Source organism: Macrobrachium nipponense, chromosome 8 (genome assembly GCF_015104395.2).
Source record: "Macrobrachium nipponense isolate FS-2020 chromosome 8, ASM1510439v2, whole genome shotgun sequence".
In the NCBI taxonomy this organism is placed as follows: domain Eukaryota; kingdom Metazoa; phylum Arthropoda; class Malacostraca; order Decapoda; family Palaemonidae; genus Macrobrachium; species Macrobrachium nipponense.
The window spans coordinates 79,795,860-79,819,895 of record NC_087203.1 but is presented as its reverse complement, the minus strand read 5'-3'; the positions used below and the strand labels follow the sequence as shown (position 1 = coordinate 79,819,895).

Genomic DNA, 24,036 nt, shown 5'->3' with positions numbered 1-24,036 from the left:
AGCCAAGCCATGAGATCCTTCTCTCTAATTGGACAGCATCCCTCCCATCATGTATTTTCTATACGTACGTGTTGGCGTGCCTTAGCTCGGCCATTCCGCACCCGAAACTTTACCGTACGCAATCGGCTTTCGTTCGGTCCAACGATTTCGTTTAGTAATGTAAATTCGTTATTGATTTCACTGCAGTACATATCGTGTTGTGCTACTTTATCGTGTTGTGAGAACGTAACTTAAATTACGTACAGTACATAGAGTCATGGGTCCCAAGAAAGTTGCTGAAGTTCACAGAAAGAAGAGAATGCTTTCTATGGAGACAAAAATGGAGATAATAAAAAAGTATGAAGCTGGCTTGCGGTTGAGTGTGATCGCTAAGGAATACGGCCGAAATCCGTCGACAATAGGCACCATCCTTAAGCAGAAGGAAGCCATCAAAGCAGCTACACCTTCCAAGGGCGTGACTATTTTGTCCAACAAGAGGAGCCATGTGCATAATGAAATGGAAAGGCTGCTTCTTGTATGGATCGAGGACAAAGAAATCGATGGCGATACGATAACCGAGACGGCAATCTGCCAGAAGGCCAGCGCTATTTTCGGCGATTTGATTGCCCAAGCCGAAGACGATGGCGGAGAGGGGACATCAACGGCAACCCCAGAGTTCAAGGCTTCTCATGGGTGGTTTGAAAAATTTTGTAAACGAACTGGCATCCATTCGGTGGTGAAGAAATTGAAATTACGTAAAGTATAAAAAAGTAAAAAGAAATGTAAAAATAAAAAAAAAGACAAAATAAATTTTATTTTAAGTTTTTTGTAAAGTTAAGTGTTACAGTTTTGTTAATGTGTTTTGTAAAGTTTAGTTTGTTTTTCTGACATTTTTTTATGTGTTTCGTAAAGTTAAGTGTACGTATCTGCCGTTTGTCCCCTCCTCCTCTGCCGCCACTTTCAGAGATAGCCTCACTCGAAAGGTAAGCTTCCACATTTTACGTTACAGTAATAATATTTCTTGTACACTAATATACACTTTATTTACAGGTTTTGCATTTTTATTCTTTATTTAGGTATTGAATGGTCCAAATTGTTGTAGTATTTCATTGTTTATAGGTCAATTTAGCTTTATTATGAAATTTAATGGGGTTTTTGGAGGGCTTGGAATGGATTAGCCATTTTACATGTAAAATGTGTTCCAAGATACGAAAAACTCATTATACGAAGGCCGCCTCGGAACGGATTAATTTCGTATCTCGAGGTACCACTGTACTATGTTAACTGGTTTAAGTGCTTATTAACTGTTTATTACAAGATTTACACAAAAAAGTTGCATATACTGCTTGCTAAGACAGAACAACCATATACTAAACAGTCATTCTACAGTTTTTAACATATGAAGTGAATGGGATTGACACCATTAACCCTTAAACGCCGACTGGACGTATTTTACGTCAACATTTTTTGTTTCTCGGGAGCCGACTGGACGTATTTTACGTCGACATACAAAAGTTTTTTAAAAAATTCGCAGAAAAATACTTTTAGGCCTACCAGCCGAAAACTCTTGAATCACACGCCTTGGGGGATGCTGGGAGTTCACGGATCAAGGTGTTGTTTTGTTTACAATCGTTACGCAGGCGCGCAAGCGCGAGTTTCTTTCTTGCCGCACTAAAAAGTATCTGTGACACATCTCGGAAATTATTTCGTCACTTTGACATAATTTTTGTACCATTTTAAATTAGCCGTTACATGGAGTATTATATATAAAAATGTGCGCATTTTTATGTAGAATACAACAAAAAAATACTCATGATTGTAGCTTTTATCAGTTTTGAGATATTTTCATATAAATAACGATAAGTGCCAAAATTTCAACCTTTGGTCAACTTTGACTCTACCGAAATGGTCGAAAAACGCAATTGTAAGCTAAAACTCTTATATTTTAGTAATATTCAATCATTTACCTTCATTTTGCAACTAATTGGGCCCATGATGGCTTATTTAGCAATTGCACTCTAAATAAAAAAGGGTACAAAAAAGTAATAAAAGTAACGAACACAAAAGCAGAATGGGTCACGAGAACACGGGATGCTTTGTTTGGGCGCTCGGTATACGGGCCTGGTCATGCAGGTCGCCCTGGAAGGGGCATTTCCGAGCGTATGAAATCCAAGTAAGAAGAAGCCCGAGACAAAATTTCATACGAAAAATGAATCATACAAAAACCGTGATTCCACTGTACATACTTACTCTATGGAGCACACTACTTACCCCACAATACTGATTACATAATAGTACCCCTACTCTGAATTTCCCACTCATCAATAAGCCCATCAGCTCTTAATTTTGCCTGGCTGAGCAGGGGTATTTTTTACACTTCCATCCAGCCAGTTTGATCTTGACATCCATCCACAAACTACGTAGTTCAGTACATTTCGAGGTACAGACTGAATAATGTGCAGTCATAAAGTGTGGATATATTAGTGGTAATATAGTACAATAGTTAGAGTAATCTCTTCATCTAGTCTGATTTACTATTTCACATTTTAAAATGTGATCCAGCCTCATCAACAAAATTCTACCTCTAAAGTTCATCCCTCTAGCCTAGCAAACTATTTTGTTCCCTTTTGGCTTTTTTTTTCTTTTATTTGTACCATGAGCAAAAACAACACACTTCTCCATATTACAGACAGTCCCCGGTTATCGACAGACTCGGTTATCAGCGCTCCAGTTTTATGGGGCTAGTCTAGCACCATAAAATAGGCGATTTATGGCACCATGGACCAAGTTCTGGTTATTGGTGCCATAAGAGATCTTATGGCGCCGATACCTGGTTATCAGCGCCATAAGAGATCTTATGGCACCGATACCCAGTTATCAGCGCCATAAGAACCATAAATTGCTGAGGTTCGGTTAATGGCAGTTTTCGCTTATTGGCACACCCCCAGGAACGGAACCCAAGCCAATAACTAGGCACTGCCTGTATATTGCGAGTTACAAGCTTCTCCCAGAGCAAGACTTGAATTTATTTACTTTAATATGCATAAAGTATGTAGTACATACATACATACATTTTCTCTCTCTCATTCATAGTTAGCCTTTACAGGAGAAACCTAAACAGGACCAGGGGAGCTGGAACAGACATGATTAGCTGAATCCCTACATCAGCTAAATCATAGACTGTACTGTAACTATTTTTACGCCAACCAGTTACGCATTTCTTCTTTTAAATCAAATTACAGTAACTTTAATCTCATTTAAAAGTTAGCCTAATACTTAGGGAGTATGATTAGGGTCATATTTAGTGTTCAGACTCTAGAAGCAAGCATTTATTAGCATTATTAGAGACCGTGCCAAAACTTAAGCGAAACTTCTCCTTGCACGAGGGGTCTGGAACCTAACCTCGCGTAAGCTCGGGGTATTACTGAACATAAAAGCTACTGTAAAGTGTTTCATTATTGTGTACATTACTCCATGCTATTTTATGTTACATCACAGAAATTTTTAAAGCTGCAGGTAATTTAAATAAATCCTGAAATTAATGACAGTTTTGTAAGTTTTGAATTGAATGCTTAGTAATTCATCCCCTCCACTGCATAGTACTATATGAATTTGTCTGGAACTGTGGCAGATATTGGTACAGTATAAGTAATACTTTATTGCATAAATCTTGTTTAAAGAACAATTTACCTTTCAGTAGTATATCACTACCATATTTTATGGCATTCTAGTTTATGATAGGTTTGGCCCCTTGCCAAGTAAGACCCTAACACCCCACTTTAGGTTTAAGATAAGTCTTTGCAATACGTACATTTTTTTAGTTTTTTTTTCCTCATTTGTAACTGTGTAAGAGTGAAACCATGTAAACTACTGAATCATGCACTCTAAAGGGCAACTGTAAAGTACAAGGATCTATAAATGGAATGGGAAAACCCCCACAGTGGCTCTAGGAAATAACAGGTGCTGGACAGCAAGAATGAAGAAAGGAGGTGGGATCACAGGAAAATTAAAATGCCAAAAAGAGGATGTAGCTAGAGAATAAAGTAACACTGCAAACTGCATGCAAGGTGCGCATATAGCACTAGCCCCGAGTATACCAACCCCATGGGAATATTTGGAAGAAAAAAGTACAGGAAAGACAGGAGGACATTTGGGTCATACTGTATTGGTGGAAATTATAATTCACTGGGCTCACCCAATCCAGATATATAATGGTAAAGAGTGTAGCTTTCCTTAAGCAATAATGTTAGTTCTCATAATGCAATAGTGTTTTAAAAGTAATGAACAAGGATGTTAAGCATCTCAATGTAACTACTGTATCTCCTACAAAAAACATTTAAAACAAGGCCAAAACATGGGAAAACACTATTACAAAAATCACTGCCCCTCTGGCCTTACCAACATCAAGATTTACAAGGCAATCTTGGTTGAAACATTGCAAATTTTAAGATAACTTGCATTTTCCCTACATATACAAGCCTGAAACCTACCACCCAATTTGAATGCAGCACCACATTTTCCCTCCGAATCAGGGACAAAAACTGGGTTTAAGAGGTGGGACTAGCTAGGGCAATTTAAAAAATTTGTAACCGGTTTTAAAGATACAAACTAAGACAGGCAGTACTGTCCAGAGATCATGACTGATGTTATATCTCCCACAGATACAGATTCCTGTCAAGTAGGTGAGGAAAAGGATGACTCTCTAACCATTAGCACATTCTGGTAAGCGAGATGCTGAGGATGAAAAGCCCTGTGAAAAAGTAAAGCTTGTTTATATAACTTTACTCTCTGAAAATATAACTATGGTTTTCAGTGTGGGACAGGTAACGAATTACTGTGAAGAACCAGGTATGCACTAACCCCCCACTTTCCTGTTAGGTGGGATGACAGGAGTCATCTAAACAACTGTCAACTGTCAGAAATTAGGAACTCTTATTTTGGACAAATCACGGAGAAAAATTAAACATTGAAATCCTCTGATTTAATAGTATACTAAAATTTTTTATAACCTTCCCAGCATACAGACTCATAAGCCAAAATGACTAATCATGTGTCAATAGATAAAAGACTAAAAATAAAGGTCAACACCAAGCTAGTAGATATCAAGAGTAGCAATGCACAATGAAGAGTAATTTCTTTATAAAACAAGCAAGGAAAGCAAAGCTATTGAGAAATTAAGAAATAACCCAACATACCATTGTAATTTAGAGCCAAACATACGAAATCATTAATGTCTATCAGCAGTACTCATGACCTAAATTAAGAGGGTCAAACCACATGGAAATGATTCAAGAGACCAAAGAGATAATTCCAGGAATGTCAGTGTTTCATGTCAATATTTTGTACCAACCAGGTTCTGGTTACTGCACAAGTGCAGGTTTGTGGTAACTGACCTATCAGTTAGCACAATTCGGCTTGGTTTGTCAAACTTCCCCTGAATTTGTCCATTTGATTTCAGCTTGTGAACATCATGGAGCTTTGCATCAGTTGTGATTCAAGTATTGTTCATATTTCCGTGATATCTAGGGATCAGGAGTTGACTCCACTTTTTTGCAAGGCAGTTTTAAATTTAACGTATTGTTATATTAACTAAAAATCATCGATTCCGGCGTGATAGTTATAAAGAATTGGGCTGGTTCGTTGAGCACATTCCCATCTTAACTTATCAGGGCTAACTGGAACTTGATTCCAGGGTATTAGGTTAATGTAAAATTATCATTTTTTGCTACTGTTGGTTTAAATCAACCTTGTTTACTTTTAAGTTAACTTTTGCAAAGTACAGTGGACCCCCCGTATTCGCGTTCTCCAAATTCGCGGACTCACACATTCGCGGATTTCTCTCGGGAACGTTTCCCTGCACTATTCGCGGAAAATTTGCGCATTCGCGGTATTTTTCTATGGTAAATATCCACAAATTCCTGGTTTTTTTAATGAATTTCATCATAAAATGCACTTTTTGTGATAAAACTATTAAAAAAACCATGTATAAACATTTTTAGTGGGTTTTTCTTGAGTTTTAACTAACAAAATAGGCTGCTTTTAGCATTTTTATAGGGGTTCCAAACATTCGCGGGTTCTAACTATTCACGGGGGGGTCTGGTACGCATCCCCCGCAAATACGGGGGGACCACTGTATGTTTACTCTTGTTTTACCGTAAGTTAAGTGGCCTTACGATTGTTTGTCAGTTTTTGCGCCTCCTCCTCCTCCTTTGTGTATTACTGAACTATTGTTTTAACAATTGTTTTATTCTTTTGCTTTGAGTGTTTATAAACACCGGGAAGGTGATGAGTGGACATGGTGGACCGGTCAACGGCAGTTTGGGTCTTAACAAGCTCTCATCAGGACTGTTTCCCGTCGCAGCATTTACATTTTGATTTATTTGGAGAACAACTTAGAACCTGTACCGTTCGGACCACACACTTGGATATTTCCCTAACGGATTCTGGAAGACGCAAATATACGCCTGTTGTGTGTGTGTCCTTGGATCACGGCTTTTTCCGTGCAGGTGTTGTTGTCACCTGCGACCTTCACACTGCTGTGGGGAGTTTCGCAGAGGCTGTCATCTGCGACCGCTGTTTCTGCCCCTTTTTCCCGCCGGAGGATTTTGACGGGAAAACCAGTGCCATCGGTGTACTTATCCCAGCACTGGATTTTGGATTTACTTGCCGTGTTATCTATTTTCGTCCAGCTGCGGTATACGGGAGTGAGAGCAACTTGGCTCGTTAGGTGACAAGTAGGGAGGCTGCCGCCTGGTTAAGACGAATTATCGTTCCTTTTCCTTCAGGACAAGGTGTTGCCCTTCAGTACCTGGCGTACAGTACTGGCCCATTTGATATCAGTTTGGATTGATCACGGCCCAGGATTCAACCCCTCTTCTGATACTTCCCTTGAGGTGAAATTGTGTACTTTTGTCAATCTTGATTATTTGTTTACATGTATATGTTGTCACATTTATTTCTGTGTTGGTATTTAGTGAACCAAGTTCCACATTGCTTAGCTTGTGTTATACGTAGGTAGGAATACTAAGTTTTTCCTAGTTTTCATCTCCTACTTCTTTCTACCTTATTATTATTATTTTATAGGTTACTGGTGATTTTGGCTAGCCTTATTTTGGATCCAACTCGTTAAATATTAAGTATGTTTTCTCTCTTGGAATTTTCTCTTGTTTAGGCCTTAGTGTAGTAGAACCAGGTATTTGTTCTCTGGTTTATTTATCTGTGCAATTAAGTGTATTTAATCTCACAAGGTTGATTTAAGTAATTTTCTAGTTTGTAATAAATAGTGTTAAGTTTTCTTGAGTTTGTTTCCGTCCTTCCTTATCACTGAGGTACATGTACTGACTGCAATCCTTGTGAATATAAAGACCTAAAAAGAACCTGTACTGCAACCTCAAGAGGTTGTAACACAGGGCGTGCACATTTCTACTCAGCAAGTTCTTTTTTTTTTTTTTTTTTTTTTTTTAACTTTAGCCGGTGTACTCAGGTAGAGGTTGCACATGCTGCTAGTGTATGTGAAGGAACTGTGAACAACTCGTACAATTTTTGCTGGGAAGTTGTACTACATCATGCTGGCTGAAGGTACTCCAATAGGTGGTCCCGGCAAGATTGTTGAAATCAACAAGGCCAAGTTCAGGAAAAGAAAATACAATAAAGGGAGATACGTATACTGAAGGAGTGTGGGTGTTTTGGCAGGTTCAATCATGAAGCAAAAAAAAACATTTATGGTCCCAGTACCCAACCATACAAGGGAAACGTTAGTTGCAGAAATATGGAAGTGGATATTGACGGTAATGAAGATAAGTTACCGTTGGGTGACATAATCACAATTACAACTGGAGGGGTACATGCATGAAACCGTGAACCGCTCAAGAAATATTGTGGATCCAGACACTGGGACATCAACCCAGATGGGGGGATGCTAGTGCTGATGTACCTAAATATGGCAGAAGGGAGACACGTCCGACAAATATCCAGTTTACAAAGCCCAGTTTCACATATTCATGCATGCTGTTGCCACCCTCTACCCACCTCCTGTTTCCCCTGCCAAGCCCGAATGAGACGTTTTCCAATAATAAGGTAAGTTTATTGATGTATATGTAGGTTAAGGTAAATGTTCCTTGGTTAAGGGTAAGAGCAAGGAGGTAGCATATAGTAGGTAAGTGTTCTTGTTGGCAAGAGGAAGACAGGGCCACTCACCACGTCCAAGCGTCCACTTAGGGTAACAACCCGTGTTCAAACTGCGAACTCTGCCAAAATAGTAATTCTGGCATTCTAGGAAAAATTAAATTCGATTACATATACTTAAGAAGTAGCCTAGGCAAGTCATATCTGAATGTACAAGTAACAGCAATGTTAAAAAATTAAAGTTAAAAAAGTAGCGTCACCCTGTGTATGTAGAGTAGGGGGGCAGCGTTTCAATAACAATTAATGTTTCTTAGATAGGCAAGCAAGCAATAGCCTAGGCTAGCAGTGTCCATTGGCATATCCATGTAGACTGCCTGAATGTTGTAGCCCCTTGTACCTTGTAGGTAGTGTAGGGGGTCAGCCAAACAGTCGTTATTTGCTGATGTCTCTGTTTCCCCCCCTCCCCTTTACTGTTTTATGAAAATAGCAAGGTAATGCCAGAAAATATGATTTCCATGTGTTCTTTAGCAACTTCTGTCTGCCCCCCCCCCCCCCACCCCCCCCAAAAAAAAAAAAAAAAAAAAAAAAACCCCCCCCCAAAAAAAAAAAAAAAAAAAAAAAACCAAGTTTCTCAACAAGGTCCCCCTTACAGTTTGTATAGGCTTTTGCATATTCTTTTACCAAGTTTTCAAAAATCATGCAAAAACATACATTTTTCGCATTTTTTTGCGCTATAAAGGGGGAAACACCGCCTTGGATCTGTGAGGTGTGAACAAAGAGGCAGGTAGAAGTGTACTGATCTTTATTACAGGTAACGAAATTCAAATATACAGTATGCAGGCAGAAATGGGGTATCTGACCCGCTAGAGTGTAAAAGTGGGGCGGCGAGAGCCGATTTGTTTCTTGCGAGACATATAACTTAGAATATAAAAGTACACAAAACATGATCTTATAAGATATATACATTGGCGGAAAGCCCACTGAATGCTCTCGAGGAAGGAAGTAAGAACAACGCGATTGTAGAATTAAATACGTACAGAGGAATTTGCGATAAGGCGTTGTCCTTTTAGATCCATCGTTATCGGGTGGCTCAGCCTTATTCACTGATATTTAATTGATGAAACAAGAATACAATCACATCTTTAAGCATACCATTCAAAAGACTGAAGTTTCGTCAACATAATGTGATATATGAAAGCCCCATACGAACTAAAATAAGCATGTAGTCTTCGTAAAATACGTTTTCAAGGCAGTTTCAAATCCAATATGGCATCCACCGACTGAGGTGCCATTCGTAACTGGTATTAATCCAACGTCCTTCCCAGCGCTCATTTGAACAATATTAGCGTATATACGTAACGTTTATTTATCTTACTCAAAATTGCAGTTGTAATCAGCACAATAAAGGGATTTTGACGAAGGAAAAATCTATTTCTGGGCAAGGGCCCGTGTCGCCCAGTGAAATGTCCCTTAAGCACACATTTCTAAGGTAAATATTGCCAACATTACCAGAGAAAAAGCTATTTTGGAATGTCAGAATATTCCGACTCGCTCACCTTATATAAAAGGTGCCGGTATGGTTTCTGGGGCGAGTGAACCCACTACCACGGGTCTCTTACCATTTAGATCCATCCTTCTACAAAATCCTCCTACCTGAGAGGGCCGATGCAAGGCCCGCACCCAGCTATGACTACAACTAGCGCTCCCGACGCCATCACTAGTGCCTATACCGGTCATCCTTGGAGTAATACTGTCAAGCTTGGGCCCAAGGGTGGATGTAAAGAAAGGTGGGATTTCACTGGGCGACACGGGCCCTTGCCCAGAAATAGATTTTTCCTTCGTCAAAATCCCTTTTCTGGGCTCAGCCCGTGTCGCTTCGTGAAATAGTACCAGAGAAATGGCCACAAGCTTGAATGAGGATATAACATGAGTAAGGAAAGAATAAAAAAACAATTGATATTAAAGTACTATAATCTAGAAAAACTTATGAACTATAAAGATTATACTAATACATACTTAAGATTACTTATGATAACTTATATTAATCTTAAAACTAGATACAATTTCACAGATTATATACATGTGTGAGTAATCCTAGCATAAAAATAAGGAAAACATCACAATAAGTGCCCTTTTAAGCATCTAAGGCATTAAAAAGGGTACATGGTGGCAGAATTGCAGGAAGGACGTCAGTGAGGCAGGTAGAAAGGAGATCTGGATCTAATTACTAAACTACTTAAGCAGTGTCAGGAGAAACTGTGTTTCCCGCTGCCAATGCTGGGAATTTAAGAGCTTCTAAGGACTTAAGGTAGTGACGTTTGAATACTGTCGGAGATTTCCAGCCTGTATACTTTTTCAGATCATCAAAATTCATATGTTGAAAGTAGTTGATCGAGGTAGCTACTGCCCTAATATCGTGAACTTTGGGGAACGAGTTTGGGTTGGCTTGTTTAATAAAGTATAAAATTTGTTGTCTTATACCTTTTAAGGAAATGGTGCCACCCTTTTCCCTCTTAAACAAAGGACCAGAGGATCTCGTGGCTGTCCTGGAAAGATATGCTCGTAAGGCAGTAACTGGACATAAGGAAGGGTCCTGAGGAAGAGGAAGGATCTTCCAAGGAGCCCATCTCATTGATGGATCCTCGTTTTTGGCCAAGAATTGACGATCTGGAGAGAGAAGAACTTCTCCTGCAGGAGGAATTCTATATGACCTGAGTCTCTAGATAGAGCCGACAGTTCAGATACCCTGGCTCCTGAGGCCAGACTTAGAAGAAATAATGTTTTCCTCAGGAGGGGTAAGAAATCACATGAGTTGTTATCAGCATCTGAGGCCAGTTTGAGAACATCATTCAAGAACCATGACACTGAGCTAGGCCTCTCTGATGGTCTGAGTCTAGCACAGGCTCTAGGGATAGATGAAAAATAGGAGTCTGTTAGATCTATTTTAAAACCATACTGGAATATTTTCTTTAGTGCTGATTTAGTAGTAGTAATAGTACTGGCTGCTAAACCTTTTTCAAATAATGATCTAAAGAAGGAAATAGCCAGGTTGGAAATCATGGTTTGAGATTCGGTCCCCCTCAGAAAATTGGCTAGTTTCTTAACACCTGAGTCATATTGACGAAGGGTCGATTCTCTTTTATCCGATTCTAGGAATAGGATGTTTTGAGAATCGATATCTGCATCCCTTTTAGCCGCGAACTTCATGAAGTCCATAAAGTTAGGGTTTTGAGAATTCCTGAGGAAGCGAACACAGTCTTCATTTGCACTACTAGAGATAGCTTGGGATTGGGAATCCGTTGAGGTCAGAGACAATTCCAGCAGGAGTGGGAACCAGTTGCTCTTGGGCCAACTGGGGGCTACTAGGGCAACCTGTCCCTTGAAGGTCCTGAGTTTGCCCAGAACTTTCAGTAGAAGATTCACTGGAGGAAAGATGTAGATCTTCTTCCATTGATTCCAGTCTATGGCCATGGCGTCCGTGGCATAAGCCAGAGGGTTCAGGTTGGGAGCCACATAGCAGGGAAGCTTGTGGTTCGACTCTGTGGCGAAAAGATCCACCTGGAGCCCTGGAACCTGCTGGCAGATCCAATTGAATGATCGCCTGTCCAGAGACCACTCCGACTCTAGAGGGACTGAGCGAGACAAGGCATCTGCTATCACGTTCTTCACTCCCGCTAGGTGAGTGGACGACAGGTGCCATTTGTACTTGGCTGCCAGAGAAAATATGGCTACCATGACATGGTTCACATGGCTTGACTTGGAGCCTCCTCTGTTGATGCAGTGTACTACTACCGCACTGTCTAATACCAGCTTGATGTGAGATCCCTTGGCTGGCTGAAGTCTTTTCAGAGTGAGGAATACCGCCATAGCTTCCAGCACATTGATATGGAGTTGGCGGAATGGAAGGGACCAAGTCCCTTGTATGTACCTTTTTGTAACGAGAGTACCCTCCCCAGCCGCTTAGTGAAGCATCCGCGTGGATAACTAATGCCGGAGGAGGAAACTGGAGAGGAATTGACTTTGACAAATTCTTGACCTCCGCCTAAGGGCGGAGACGTTTGCGAAGTATCGCCGGGATAGCTGACAATTTGTCCCGGGACTTGTTGTTTGCTCTCGACCGCCAGACACGGTTTATGTCTTTTAGTTTTGCCTTCAGCAGAACGTCTGTTACGGAGGCAAATTGAAGAGAGCCTAGGATCCTTTCCTGGCTTCTCCTGGATGTCTGTTTGCACTTGAGAAATTGCCTGGTTGCTGTGGCTATTTCTTTCCTCTTTGACGACAGAATTGATAGTGTGTGGGAGTTTAAATCCCACTGAATGCCGAGCCACTGAAAGCGAGAGTCCGGTGTCATCCTGGACTTGGTCTTGTTTATCTGGAACCCTAGATGTTCCAGAAACTGCATCACCTTGTCCGTTGCTTTGTGGCATTCTTCGATGCTTGTTGTCCAAACAAGCCAATCGTCCAGATACGCAACTACCATTATCCCCTGGGATCTGAGTAGTTGAACTACTGTCTCTGCTACCTTCGTAAATACCCTGGGGGTTACGTTTAGCCCGAAGGGCATTACCTTGAAGGAGAATGCCTGGTTCCCTAGCCTGAAACCTAGGTACGGGCGGAAGTGTCTTGCCACTGGGACATGATAGTATGCGTCTGTAAGATCGATAGAGGTGGTGACGGCCCCACGGGGAAGTAAGGTCTGCACCTGCAAGATAGTCAGCATCTTGAACTTGTCGCAACGAATGAATAAGTTTAGACGGGACAAGTCAAGAATTATTCTTCGTTTGGTTGAGCCTTTCTTTGGCACGCTGAACAAGCGACCTTGAAACTTTAAATGTTTGACTTTTGACACTACTCCTTTCTGAAGGAGCTCTTGGGCATACTCCATCAATTCCGTTGTTGGTTGTTGATAGAAGGTCTTGGATGGAGGGGGACCTTTGGTCCAACTCCATCCTAGGCCTTTAGACACAATACTCTGTGCCCAGTTGCTGAACCCCCACCTGGGGCGATAGAAGAACAGTCTCCCTCCTACCTGAGGGTTCTCACTGGCTTGGGGCAGGTCGAGATCCGCGCCCTCCCCGTAGGTGCTTCCCCCGGCTGGGTGCTCTTCCGCCGCCTCTCTGGCGAAAGGCACCCCTAGCCCTGCTGCCTCTTCCGAACCTATTAAAAGGTTGGAAAGACTGGCCCTCAAACACTGGGTTGAAGGCCGGAGAGACAGCAAAGGAGGTAGAATCTTGACCCTGAGGAGCCAGCAGCAGAAATTGCTGTTGAGGCTGAGCCTTTGATGTAGAAGGCTGTGCCACTTGGGAAACTGGCACTGCCTGCACCACTTCCTGTTGTTGGGGAGCCTGAAAAAGGCTGGAATTTCCTAGGCTTTTTGGGTTTTCTGGATGAAGAAGTCGACTCCGGCTTCCTCTTACTTGAGAGACCCCAACGGACCTTAAGACTCTGGTTGAGTCTTGTCGCCTCGTATTGAACCGAGTTGACGACCGATTCTGGGAAAAGGTCGGCACCCCAGATCGGAGCCGCCAGCAACTTGTTTGGTTCATGGCGAATGGTGGCTTCCTGCAGAACATGTTTTCTGCAGTTACGCCTTGCCACTATGAAGTCATACAAGTCACATTGTACGGTATGTAAATGTGACTTGGCTATAAGTTTGAAGAGGTTCATTACCATAAGTAATGGCCGAAACCTCTGTCATAACCAGGGTATTGAGAGACCTGGATAACTTGGTTCGTGCATCGAACTCAGCCTGAATGAGGCTGTCTGGGAGCTTGGGAAGCCGTTCGCTGAATTGTATTATTGCACAATCCGGCTTTACTTTCCAACCGTAAAGGTGGCTGAAAGATCTGCCCAAAGATCTTCCATACCCGGAAGGAGGAGTGATGTGGGCTCCGTTTCCCGGAGCTGAGGCATCGGCTCGTCTCTCATGGCGGCCTGCATAGTCAACTCCGTCACTTTTGTGGTGAACGGAATGGGGGTCTCTCCGTCCACCACAAATATGGTAAAAGCGCTCTTAAATGCTTGCATCCTGGTGTTGATGCATTCCCATTCTTCCAGGCTCCTCAGCCAGTCCCGCTGAGCCTGATCCTGACCGAAGATTACGGTCTCTTTAGGGATCTTATCTTCCCTCCTCATAGCTGCCTCCGTAAGGCGAACTAACCAATGAAGGGGGATTGCAAGTTTGCTGGGTGGAACTCGAAGTCCTCAAGCCTTCGAGTTCCACAATCTGCCAGCGTTAGCATCCCGTCCTTAAAGGGGGTATAGGACAATATCCTCCAGGGATTACTCGCCGTGTAAGGAAGGAGGGTGTTGTAGTCCGGCATGGCTTGGGCTACCACACCGGGCTGAGGAAGAGCTGCCATAGGGTTTTCCCAGAGACCTGCAATCAGGTTCTCTTGATTGGCCAGCCTTTCCAAGATGTCCCGGATCGACTGGCCTGACTCCTCAAAGGAAGACGAGATGTGGGAGAGCATCTCCTGAAACTTATCTTGAACTAAGTTCCCAACTAGACTGCCCATTTGCTGCATGATGTTCGCAGTAAAGGCGTCTAGGTCGAAGGAACTAGGTTCCTGCTTCCCACTGGGAGTCTTAGGGCGCGTCCCCGTAGAGGTTGAAGGCTCAGGATCAGACAGGAGCTGAGCCTTGTCTCTGGAGGATTTGCCTCTGGACCCTTTGGAGTGAGACGACGACTTGGGTTTCTCTGCTCCGGATGGTGAGCCGGAGTCTTATGAGAACCGCTAGGAGCAGTCTTCTTAGACAGCGTCTTTTCAAGCGTCTTCACTTCGCGCTTCCCCTTAACTTTAGGGATAGCCTGGGTGGACTTCGGCCTAACCGAAAGTCCATCCTCCGAAAATCCTTGGAAGGAAGAAGAAGAGGGGATAGGAGAAGAAGATCCAGAATGGCCCAAGGGTAAGAAATCAAAGCACAAAATACAGCAAAGAAAAAACACGTGTGCGCAAGATGGTGCTAACGAAAAGGATGACCGGTAGAGGCGCTAGTGATGGCGTCGGGAGCGCTAGTAGTAGTCGTAGCTGGGTGCGGGCCTTGCATCGGCCCTCTCAGGTAGGAGGATTTTGTAGAAGGATGGATCTAAATGGTAAGAGACCCGTGGTAGTGGTTTCACTCGCCCCAGAAACCATACCGACACCTTTTATATAAGGTGAGCGAGTCAATATTCTGACATTCCAATTTAGCTTTTTCTCTGGTAATGTTAGCAATATTTACCTTAGAAATGTGTGCTAAAGGGTAGAAATGTGTGCTAAAGGGACATTTCACGAAGCGACACGGGCTGAGCCCAGAAAAACAACATTTTTTTTTCGATATTAGTGAAAGTATGAAACTTCTTATTCACGGGGTCATGGTTCGAGCTCATTTTTAACTTGTAATCGGTGGTTTTATCCTTAGTGCCATCACAACTGAAACTCGAAAGTGCTTATTTGATTGTAATTATATACATTTTGACCTTAATTCACTCCAAATTGCACTTGAACTACGTTGCTGTTCCTGGTTCCTGAGCACTCACTCAACAAACACAGTTGCAGGCTACACACAACTACACTGTTTAAGAGGTGCAAAGCTTTATTCCCTTAATTGTTTACATTATTCATTACTTAGTTTAACTTTACTTTGTCACTTCAAAATGCTTATTTTAATTCATGTCTATTATCCCTTTCTTGCAACCAAATTAACCCCCAAAAATTACAGATATTTCTTAAGTAGATACGAGCAGACAACGGCAAAATTAAATCATCATTGCCAATTTAGTGGAGCTTCACACACAGGCTGATGCATTTACAAACAGTTTCCATGAATTCTAGTTGTCATAGTAATGCAGTAATGATAAAATTTCTCTAATATGTATATATACTACAAATAGATATGCTAATGTCACTCATTTCCCCGGTTTTGTGCAAGTCATATACCCAGTTTGGAGGGTAAACACATACAAATTGGCAAGACTGATAAACAATAGAAGAGCGCGAACAACACCGTAGCTACTGTTCACAGCAAAACTGTTGATATTAGTCAGGAATCTAGTTACTTGTTCATTAACAAAAATTTTCAAATTAATAATCATGAATATGGAAAAAAATTTATGCAATTCATGACCTTATACTACAGTTTAACTATTTAAATAATTAACTATTTATTTAAATAATTATCTAAAAGTGCCCCAGCATCTACGGGTAAAAGTGGTGTGCGGATTTAGCACGTGGAATGGAAAGTTTATTGACACAAGTGACTCCACAAACATCGAGATGGTATCAATCTACTACAGTTTTGGAGTTTTAAGTAAAAATTTTGAAAGCTTCATGGAGGTATGTTTGCACTGCGCATGGCTAGACTTTCATTAACCTCTGTTTAATCTTAAAATATGACCTTAATTTCTAACTTTGGAGAAAATACTTACTTCGAAAGGATAATAGAGGTCTCAAGCTGTTGCTCTCACCACCGCTGACTCGTGACTGGCGCCCATCTCCGGTGTCAGGATGTGTCAAAGTACTTTTCCGGAGGGTGGATCCACATGTGGTGAAAACTGGATCACCTTGGGGGAAACACCGCAGTGGATCCATCGTCATCGGGTGGATCAGCCTTATTCACTTGATATTTAATTGGTGAAAGAAGAATACAATTACATCTTTAAGCATGCCATTCAAAAGATTGAAGTTTCGTCAACATAATGTGATATATGAAAGCCCCATACGAACTAAAATAGGCATGTGGCCTTCATATAATATGTTTTCAATGCAGTCTTTAAATCCAATATGGCGTCCACCGACTGAGGTGCCGTTCATAACCGCAAAGGAGCCCACATCTTTCCCAGCCTTCCCAGCACTCATTTGAACAATGTTAGCGTATATATGTAATGTTTATTGAGCTTACTCAAGATTGCAGTTGTAATCAGCCCAATAAAACATTTTGTTGTCCATATTAGTGAAAGTATGAAACTTCTTATTCCTGGGGTCATGGTTTGAACTGAAATTAATTTTTACCTTGAAGCCTAATCGGTGGTTTTATCCTTACTGCCATCACAACTGAAACTCCACAGCGCTTATTTGATTGTACGTAATTATACACATTTTGGTCTTAATTCACTCCAAATTGCACTTGAACTACGTTGCTGTTCCTGGTTCCCAAGCGCTCACTCCACAAACACAGTTGTGGTCAGCACACGACTACACTGTTTATGAGGTGCAAAGTTTTATTCCCTTAATTGTTTACCTTACTCATGATTTAGTTTAACTTTACTTTGTTACTTCAAAATGTTTATTTTATTTCATGCCTATTATCCCTTTCTTGCAACCAAATTAACCCCCTAAAATTACAGATATTTCTAAAGTATAGATACGAGCAGACGACAGCAAAATGTCATCATTGCGAATTTAATGGAGCTTCACACATACGTTGATGCATTTACAAACAATTTCCATGAATTCTAGTTGTCATAGTAATGCAATAATGATAATATTGCTCTATTATGTATATATTCTACAAATAGATACGCTAATTTCACTCATTTCCCCAGTTTTGTGTTAAGTCTTATACCCAGTGTGGAGGGCAAACATACCAATTGGCAACACAGATACACAATAGAAGAGCGTGAACAACGCCGTAGCTACTGTTCATAGCAAAACTGTTGATAGTTGAGTCAGGAATCTATTTACTTTTTCAACAACGAATATTTTCATATTAATAATCATGAATATGTAAAAAATTCATGCAATTCATGACCTTATACTGACATTTAACTATTTATTTAAATAATTATCTAGTGTACGCTTCTTCTTTCTACCGAAAAAGTGTCAGTTTCCTTGGATCCCTCACGGCTGTCGTCACTGCTGACAATTGTTGTGAAGAAAGTGCCCCAACATTCATGGGTACAACTGTTGTGCGGATTTAGCACATGGAATGATAAGTTTATTGACACAAGTGACTCCACAAACTTCAAGATGGCGTCATACATTTTTGGAGTTTTAAGTAAAAATTTCAAAAGCGTCATGGAGGCCTGTTTGCACTGCGCAAAGCTAGACTTTCATTAACCTCTGTTTAATCTTAAAATATGACCTCAATTTTTAACTTTGGAGAAAATACTTACTTCAAAAGGATAGTAGAGGTCTCAAGCTGTTGCTCTCACCACCGCTGACTCGTGGCTGGTGCCCATCTCCGGTGTCAGGACGTGCTAAAGTACTTTTTCGGAGGTTGGATTCACACACAGTGAAAACTGGATCAGCTAGTCCAGTCGGTTGTTTCCCCTAGGTAACCTATAGCTACCTAGGGGCTAGGTATACCTAGAGTGCACAACCTTTGTATAGAAGGCTAGCTATAGGCTATATAGGTAGTACCTAGTAGTGTAGGGGGAAAAACCAGCGACTACCAACCCTTATCACGGTTTTCAGGTCTTATTCACTCGATATTTAAATGGTGAAACAAGAATACAATTACAACTCCAAGCATACCATTCAAAAGATTGAAGTTTCGTCAACATAATGTGATATATGAAAGCCCCATACAAACTAAAATAAGCATGTGACGCGCTTCGTAAAATATGTTTTCAAGGCAGTTTTGAAATCCAATATGGCGGCTACCGTGGGATGTAAAGGTATTGATCAGTGACGAAAATCATCTTTCCCAGCCTTCCCAGCAAATCATTTGAACAATGTTAGCTAATGTATGTAACGTTTATTGAACTTACTCAAGATTGCAGTTGTAATCAGCACAATAAAAAACTAAACATTTTTGTTGCCTATATTTACTGGAAACGTATGAAACTTTTTATTTCCTTCCCGGGGTCATGGTTTGAACTGAATTCATTCTTACCTTGTAATTGGTGGTTTTTATCCTTACTGCCATCACAACTGAAACTCCACAGTGCTTATTTGATTGTTATTATACACATTTTGGTCTCAGTTCACTCCACATTGCACTTTAAACCAGTTGCTGTTCCTGGTTCCTAAGCGCGCGCGCCACAAACACAGTTACAAACAGCAGACGACGAAACTGCAACGTTTTATTCCATAAATTGTTTACTTTACTCGTTATTTAGTTCAAATTTACTTTGTTATTTAAAAATTTTAATTTAATTCATGTATATTATCCCTTTTTTGCAACCAAATTACCCCCAAAAATTACAGATATTTCTAAAGTAGATACAATCAAATGTTTCTAACGTTTTCGTACATCTGGCTGCCGAAAACCATAGAGGAACGACTACGGATAAGTGAATTATATACATACAGTGGTACCTCAAGATACGAAATTAATCCATTCCGAGACGGCCTTCGTATCATGAGTTTTTCGTATCTTGGAACACATTTTACATGTAAAATGGCTAATCCGTTCCAAGCCCTCCAAAAACACCCCAGTAAATTATATTTCCAGGCCTAAAACACATGTTCTAGGGTTACGACTCCGATCCGACAGAAGAAATATGACTCCAAAAAGGCAAAATATGACAATTTGTCGAAAATTGCATTTTTCCTAACTATACAAACCTGAGGTCCTTTAACAATAGGAAGGTAACTAGCGGCAGCTGGGAAGGTAACTAGCGGCAGCTGGGACAGGTACGGCGTAAGCTTCGAACAAGGGGTAGACGGTAACGGTTAGTTAACTGCTTGTCCGATCGTGCGCGCGCCCGCGCAGCGCCCGAGAGGTGAAGAATCACTTTTGCTTTAGGCCCATGCAAAAAGTTTGCAGAGTGAGGGGTGGCATGAGGTGGGACTATATGTAAAGGACCTCAGGTTTGTATAGTTAGGAAAATGCAATTTTTCGACAAATTGTCATTTGTTCCGATACGTAATACAAACCCTCGTCCTTTAACAATAGGAAGACTCACTTCTTGGTGGAGGAATCCGAGTCTTTTTGGTGAACAGACTGGTGTTCGTTCCAACCTGGAGTGCCTCCCTGATCGTAAGAGCAAGGGAGGGATCCAAACCTCTGTCCGATTGATCGGGGTTGTGCACGCAGGATCAATGGTCGACCTCTGGGCCAAGTACTAAGAGAGAGGCAAGCGTATCTCTTCGTACCAGCAAGCAAGAACTTGTTCCTGTTTGCAAGAGGACAATCATAAAATGATGGGTTTGTCTCAATTTGGCATCCACTTCCTCCCCCTTGTGGAGGAAGTGGTGGATATTTACTCCTATCCCTACTGAAAGGGATAGGATGGTGCTCTATTGAGTAGCTCACCTGCATCTCGTCCTACCCAGCAGGTGACGACCGTGTCCCTCTACCCAGAGGTAGAGGGAAGAAAAAGATGGGAAGAGGAGCCAGTCACACTCTCATTCCTCATCCATTCTTACGGTCACACCAGGACTCGATGCTGTTCAGCCTGCGAGGGTCTGGGTTAACTACACAACGTGTTTGAGGCAACCACCACGGTTCCCAAGGAAAAAGATCCAAGGACTGTGGGCAATATCCCGAAGGTAGAAGGAGGTGGCATGCGGTCCGGTTGGACCAGGCGCCTGCCTTCATTACCTGCGCCACGGAGAAGTTCTTGCGGAACGCGAGAGAATGATGATGAAGAGGCGTCCACACTCATCCTGGGTGTCGAGTTTCTTCAGACAGCTCCGTCGCGCCTTCACAGGACAAAGCAGCATAGCCTTCGTATCGGAGGCGGTGAAGCTCATTAGGGAGGGTATTGTGAAGGACTCGAACCAATCGTCAGTTACCGAAGGGTTCTGAGTCTTCGCTACGAAGATCGGTACGAAATCGAGCGTCACAAATCCCCATCCCTTTGTGCTTGACTTCTCAAGAGAAGTCATGCAGTTACCTAAGACGAAAAGAAGGGGATAGTCATATGACCTATCCCTCTTCTCGACTTTGGTTATGTACAGTACTCATACTGACAAGCTATTAAGACGAAGTAATGATTGCTCTGGAACAACCGAACTAAGTCCACAGCATAGTTCGTAACTGACTCGGGTGCGCTCTGACAGCTGCCGACTGACTGGTTCGGAATCAGTAGAGGCAAGTTGTCCAAGCATCTGGGTAAGTCACGTGACCTTCGCCCTTTAAAGAGTTATGCTGAGAGACCAAACAAAAAAAATATTTTGTTAGTCACCGATGCCGGACGGCGCGGCGATGATTCTCTTAATGCATAAGCTCAAAAGGCGAACGTCAATTGCCTTCAAAGACCGAGGTCCCTGATGGCAAGAAAATCTCATAGACGTTGAATCTCAGCTTAAGGAGAAAACAACACTATGTGACGTTGAAGACGAAGGTAGGCAATGAATGCAACCTACGTCTTCCAGCTGAAATCGAGAGAAGGAATCTCAAGATTCTAAACCTGTGCTTACAAATGACTGAAAACGCTAACCGCCATTTCATTGCTGTCCGGTGTGTCAATGAAAGCGGGGCGTTCTTCAGTAATGAAACACAGGGGAGTGCCGCCTGAAGACTGCTTCTCATGGGCTGAACGTTTGGAAGTAGAGCTGGCAGGTGTGGGAGTAGGCGATGTCTTTCAATACATCTGCTAATCCGGGTGAACAATGAACAATTGCACACCTCCGAATACAAGATATTTTGAGGACAAACTCAGATTCCGCAAAAATCATTCGCATTATCGATATACGATGCAGCAAGAGACTATTACAGAATTCTGTTACCGTGCGGTAAACAGAAAGATGAGAGTCGAATAGATATCTCTGTTTAAATTCTCGCAATACGAAGACGATGAATACTAGCGTCACAGCAGTAGATGGTCATTCATGTATGCGAGGAATCCCCATTAATCAGAGACTTAAGTCCGTGATTGTTGGGCAGAGATACGGTTGGTATTCAATCAAAGCAGGTGAGAAAGACATAACCAACCGTCCATCTCAAAGCGGCAGCTGGTACTGAAATGCCTCGGGCAATTCAATACGCAGTAGCTGTCGCTGACTCGTCATCCTGAGTTGCCAAGTAATCCTTTCCCGGACGAAGGAATGCGTTCGGCTAGAACTACCGAGCATAAAAAGATATGCTCGAGCAATTATATTTATGCGAAAACGAATTTCGGTAATATAAAAGCTTAATGGTGTTGTTGTGACAACACATAAGTATAAAAATGAAACTGGAAACTCCTGGAGGTTGCAGGCAACCGAGTTGCAGTTCAATTAGAATACTTTTCGTCTAAGTTGCAAATCCGTAGAATAACCAGGATATGCGCCTACCCCTGGACCATTCAACTGCTAGCAGAATCATGTCGCGAGGTTAATATACGTAGTATATTTGTAGGATTCTGAACAACGATCTCCATCCTAAATTCTTTCCTTCAAGAAAACAAAATAAGGATTGGAGATCGACCACCTTCGGTCTCTATCAAAGAGAGTGAAGAAGTCTTCCTCGAAGGAAAGCTTCAATGCGTGAACAGAATACTAAGACGATAGTTCAAGCCAAACTGGATATTCCCGTCCGTTCTTCTCTATTCCAGGTTGGTCGCCTACTGTGAGATAGTCTTCTTTCAGCAGCAGTCTTCTTCCTAATGCTAGAAATTCCAGGAATTTGAGCATAGGCGAGGTTCCCGATTATCGTGTAACATATGGGGATTCCCGTCTCGCTCACTTTGGACCGTGGTCTGCCTAAGTGTTGGAGATCGTAAGAAACTCTAACACTCTGAATGCGCTAGAAATTCCGTAGAATTCTAAGCAGTCTGCGAAACCCCCACCGATTTGTCAACGATATCGGCTGGTGGTCCTCTCGATTCCCGTAGAAATCGAGAAAGGGGCAGGATCCCTCCTCAACGACCGGGGCTTACGTCAGGTAGGACCCGAAGGTCCCCCGGTAGCGCAGTCCCCAAACGTGGAATCCTACAGAGAAATCTCGTAGGATCCCTCCCCTTTCCCTCGTAGCCGTAAGGAGAGAGGGAATGCGGGAGGAATTGGATACTCGCTCGCCTTCCCGTGGAACTAGCAGTTGGAGAAGAGTAGGAGCAGCCATCGCCTTGCGGCGATGGCCTCTCAGTCTGGGAAAACGTATCGTCAGGAGAAAAAAAAAACGTTTTCCCGAGGAGGGTTACGAACTCTCACTGTAGGTAAGGGTCTGCCGCCACTGTGAACGTCGTCTGGGTGGGGCTGATCGACACCTGACAGGAGAGAGCCGATACCGTCCTCCGACTCATTCCAGTCCTCGTCGAGGTCGAAACCTCTCAGGAGGACCGAAGGAGTATTTAAATACGGTGTCCGAAGACACGTAGAAACGCCGCTGTCGCAGGTAGAGGAGGTGGAAGTAGCTTGATCGACCAGCCAGAACTGAGAGAGCCTTCTTGTCCGGAGACGAGAGACTCTGGTTCAAGACAGAATCGGCAACGCTCCGATCGCGGCAACCCACCGTCGGTTTGGGTTCCCTCTCGGGCCCCAAAACGACTCGAGCAGAGACATGGGCTCTGCTGGTTGGGAGCGGCGATCCTTCCCCCAGGTCGTTTGTGCTGACGAATCAGTGCAATAACCTGGGCAAAGTTACTCTGAATCTCGGAAGTTACAGCGTCTTGAGGAGTAGGACCATCAGTCCCTCCAACAAGAGCAGCTCCCAGGACCCTCCTCCTTCAGAAGAAGGACAGCAACAGATCCCTGACGGTTGCCTCCAATCACTTGCGCGTACGTCCTGGTTGGTCCTAAGACCATACCTGGCACGTGCGGCGTCGTGACGGGATCGTGAGCGGCGCATCTCTCACGATCACTCCTATATACCTCGCTCTTCCTGGCGTATGCCGAGGAAGTTGAAAGGTATCGGAAGAGACAGAACTGGACGCTACCCCCTACCCCCCCCTGACGGTCGCCTCCAATCACTTGCGCGTACATCTGGTTGGTCCTAAGACCATACGTGGCACGTGCGGCGTCGTGAAGAAGGGATCGTGAAGCGGCGCACCTCTCACGATCACTCCTAGCTACCTCGCTCTTCCCGGTGTTAGCCCGAGAAGTTGAAGGTAGTGGAGAGACAGACCTGACGCTCCCCCCCGCT

At 42.6% G+C, this 24,036-nt stretch overlaps 1 protein-coding gene across 9 annotated transcripts in view; it reads right to left on the bottom strand.

The window, feature by feature from the left end:
- LOC135222876 (cell adhesion molecule Dscam2-like) overlaps window positions 1-24,036 on the bottom strand; it is a 353,863-nt gene that overhangs the window by 8,055 nt on the left and 321,772 nt on the right. The window lies entirely within an intron of this gene.